The sequence below is a fragment of the Psammomys obesus genome, unplaced genomic scaffold, assembly GCF_907164565.1.
Source record: "Psammomys obesus unplaced genomic scaffold, mPsaObe1.curated_primary_1811, whole genome shotgun sequence".
NCBI lineage: Eukaryota > Metazoa > Chordata > Mammalia > Rodentia > Muridae > Psammomys > Psammomys obesus.
The window spans coordinates 30,181,777-30,186,371 of record NW_026585895.1 but is presented as its reverse complement, the minus strand read 5'-3'; positions in this window follow the sequence as shown (position 1 = coordinate 30,186,371).

Here is a 4,595-nt window from a genome sequence, read left to right as displayed (position 1 = left end):
ATCTACAACCACCACCTCTTTCCGGTCTCAAGGAGACCTCATAACTGTCAGTCCTTTTCTCCAGCCCCCTTGCCTCTCTTAAGTCTCACTAGGCTTTTTATGTCTGAATCTACATATTCTTGGTATTTCCAAGATGGAAACTTCTTGCTAGTCTTTCACTGAGCATAATGTTTTTGAGGTTTTTTCCCCCCACACTGCAGTGTGTGTCTGTATTTTATTATCTTTATGATCGAATAATATTCCACTGAATGTATCTACTTCGGCTTCTTTTTCACTGTTCTATCAAACATCTGGCCTGTATCTACCTTTCATTTGTGAGGAACAGCGCTGCTGTGAACATGTGTTATACATCAAACTGTTATCAATATCTAGTCCAATGTGACTTAAATACACAGCTTATGCCCAGGACATTTGACTTTCTTCCTGAACTGGTTTCAATCAAAGCCCCTATACTGTCATCAAATTTCTGATTTCTCTCACTTCTTTGTTTCTGGTTTTATTATCCAATAAATCAAGAAGGTATATGGAGTGTCTCCCAATCCTTGCTACACTACTGTAAACATCTACGTCTAAAACTAGAATCTGAGATAAGTCTTTGTAGTCCATGCCACCTCACATGCAGTCGTATAAACAAGGAGCTGTTAGCATCAGTCAGAGAAAACACTGTGATGTTAAAATGGTTCCAGCCGATCATGTATAGCAGTGTGCAGAGTGAGATTGCCTGAGAATCTCTATTTGGGTCAATTAGGGTATCGGGTGTGTGTGTGTGTGTGTGTGTGTGTGTGTGTGTGTTTAAGTTGCAACTTATGAAAATCATTTCTTTACAGTCTAATAAACTCGTTTTCAGTTATTAATTTTTCTGACTAACAGCCAAATTTCAAAGTCACCAAAATTGATTGTATAATTTTAGGTACAGCTTAATAAAATACTCCATGCCAGTTCCCCACTTCAATATCCAAAGTAAATCTGCAGTTTTGTTGCAATTTCTCTGCTTACCATTCTGAATGATCTCTGCTCTGCTCCCACTCTTAGCTTCATTGGCTCAATGAAAATTTGTAAGAACTGAAATGTTGACACCATCTGTGCCTCATATCAAACACACACACACACACCACAAAATTCTTAGTCTTTTCATCACCTAAAGGCTTAGCTCTTTATGATTCACTAGTTTACAATTATTTGCTTAACTATCTCTAAATAAGTCTTGGAATGGACTGGGTACCGGTTTAAAAATAACATAAATAAAATGTCTGACTGACAAATAGATATTGTCTTTGCACCTCACAGAAATCTTTCCAAGCCGTCGACTGCTTTGGTCATGTTAATTCTGTCCTACCAGTCAGCGTGTGCACTTTACTCACAAAGGCAGCTACTTTAGAAAACTTCTTGAGTTAAGACTTTAAACCAAATAGACAGACATTAAATGATCACCTAAAAATTACATACAATCTAACTGCAAATATATAAGTTTATAATCAATTACTAACAAAGCTGTCATGCTTGTCCTTGGGAGAAATCATGTATTAAATGTAATTTCTAAATGTTCACTCTTTTAAAAAAATTATTAGGGGATATGAATAATTGAACAGCACTATGCTGCCTTTTACATATCTGAGTTATTATTGGGGGGGGGGTGTTGAGACAGAGTTTCTCTGTGTAACAGAGCCCTGGCTGTCCTGTCTTATCTCTTTGTAGACCAGGCTGGCCTCAAACTCACAGAGATCTGCTTGTCTCTGTGTCTGGAGTGCTGGGATTAAATATGTGTGCCACCACACCCAGCACTATACCTGAGAGCTATTAAGAAAAGTAAGTTAATTCCCATTTGATCTACTTTTTGTGGTCGGATTTTTCACAATATGCTTCTTTCAAAAGTGAAGAACTGCAAGGGGAACATGCAGGGGTCCTGAGCAGATGTTAACCTGAGGTTTGTGATGAGACCCTGTTTCAAAGCCCAGAAGCAATCATGGTACTGTGTTTATAATACCAGTACTTGAGAAGGGGTGGCAAAAGGAGCAGGTGTTCAAGGCCAGCCTCAGCTACATAGTAATTTAGAGGCTAGCCGAAACTATGTAAGACCCAAAACAAAAACAGAAATGAAGAACTAGCATCTCAGCTAGTAAATGTTTCCATTTACACAATTGTTTGCAAATATCTTTTCACCTGTCCATTTCCTCATGTGGGTGAATAGTTCAAGACAAACAGCCGATCATACCTGCACACAAGGGATAGATATCTTAAGACTGCAATGCCCTGAGGAGGGTCTGAGCTTCAGCACTAGACAAGGCTAGTGATCCAGACTCTCAAGCTCCACCCTGGACCTCCAGCATCAGAATCTGCATAAAGAAAGGTGGAATAACTTGCCCTGGGAACCTTAGTGATGGATCTGGGACTAGGGAGCACATTTCTATGGGTTTGCAGATTAAAAGTTTCTCAGCTGGCTATTCTGAATTATAATGGACAATAACCGAAGCATCAGAGAATGCCCTCAGTTTTTTTTCCAGAAAAAAATCAATTTGGTATATCTACTTGGTGGCTAATATAAGCCATCAATTACTTCAAACTATAAAACATTCCGGAGCTGGGAAACAAGGTACATATGACCAATGCTTGCTACACCATCTGTTTTTCTTTGTCAATTTTCAGCATCAATAATAAAATTAACTTTATTTAACTTAACAAAATTAATTTTATTTAATAATAAAGTTACCTTTATTTTCTTTCACAAATAAATAGCTTCTAGTTAAGTAAGTAACAGGAATTAAATAGCAAACCAAATATTAAAAAATAAGTAAAATTCAAGCTTGCTTGCCAGGAAGCTCTCTTTGGGATATACAGCATACAAGAGTATTCTCATAAACAAGTGTGTGTGCTCTTTATTGTTTGTTTGCTTGCTTGCTTTTAGCAAAGCTCACACCTTTAATTCCATCATACAGGAGGCAGAAGCAAGCAGATCTTTGTTAGTACAAGGACAGCCTGGTCTACAAAGTGATTTTCAGGCCATATTGGAATATAGACTTAAAAAACAAACAAACAAAAAGACACTTTTCTTAGCTCCTTTCTGCCACAAGTGAATTATTAGTGATACCCTCCTCTCTGGACAAAAGCCATGTTCCTCCTTAGTTTACCAGGATAATTCTATGATAGTATTTATCTAAAGAGAATTCTTACTAAAATCTAGACACAAAAAGAGTGGTGACATATTAATATGATATTTGGGCCTGTTGGGATTCATGTACTAGAAAATAGCATTTTCTAGAAGCAATTCCTGATTCTAGGGCAGGTGGAAGAAAGGAGATGTGAATGTCTGGGGGAAAAACCTAGAGATGGTATAAACAATGTTTATGCTTTTGAGTGGTTTTCCTTGTTTGCATCATTTTAAAGATTTGTGTTATTTTTATTTACATGTGTGTATTTATGTGCACTTGCGTATAGACTCCTGCATAGGCCAGAAGAGGGTATGGTTAGGTCTCAGACCTGGACAAATGGCTAACTGAGTTGCCCATTTCACATATCAAGTCGGACCTGGCCACCAGGTTCTCCCAGCATCCCTCAGTCCCTACCTGTTACAGTGTATGGTTGACATGCCCCACCCCCTACCCTGAACTCTCCAGCCCAGGGGTTGGCTTGCCCTTCCCCCAGCTGCCTTTCCCTATGTAATCCACCTATTTTGGTTCCCTGGCCTTTTTGTCTACTCTGCTAGCTCTCCCTTCTCCCTTCCCCCCTCTCCTCACATAGCCCAGCTCAGGGTCATGTTCACTCCAGACTCTTCCAGATGTCCTGTCTCTGGCTAGGAGCAGTCATAGCCTTTCTTTTCTCTTCTTTTTCTTTTTTTTAATTCAGGTAACACATTCTTTGGAGCTGAAGTTACAGGCAGTTATGAGTTACCTACTGCAGATGCTGGGAACTGAACTTGGTCTTCTGGAAGAACCTCAAGCAAGCACTCTTCATCACTGAGTCATCTCTCCAGGCCCCTTGTTTGTATTTTTATGGTGTTGAGCTATATGAGGTCACAGTGAGGATGCCAAGAGAGCCTAAGAGAGGCAGGAAACGTCTTTTAAGAGGTCAGGTATTTCAGGGAAAATGTTGTAGAGGTTCATTTCCTCCAGGCCTGAGATGACCTCCTGCCACTGCCGCAAGAGCCAAAACTGCTATGGTGACCTAAGTGTGGACCTTGGCCCTGTAGCCATGGTAATGGCATAACCAAAACAACATAGTGGTAGCTAATTCTATAGTCACGGGAATGGGGTTGTTAGTACTCCCTAATAGGAGGGGCATCACTAGAGCCTCACCAGGGCTTCACCATCTACCCCCTCTCACAGTCAGCTCACGATGGCTGACTGTGGTTTTTGAGTAAAGTACTTAAGTATAAAGGAGATGTCAGTGACAAAGGACCCGGGCAGATGCACAGATAGGCACAGCCTATCCCCAGGTTTCTTTGAATTTGTCCAAGAGAGCAGTTAGCCAAACATAAGAGGCATTTAGAATTCTAAAGAGACACTGTGGTAGAAGAAAATCTCCATGACACATTATAGTCAAGATGTCAAAAATACCAAGAAAAGATACAATACTGAAAGCTGTAAGAAAAAAAAAAAAAA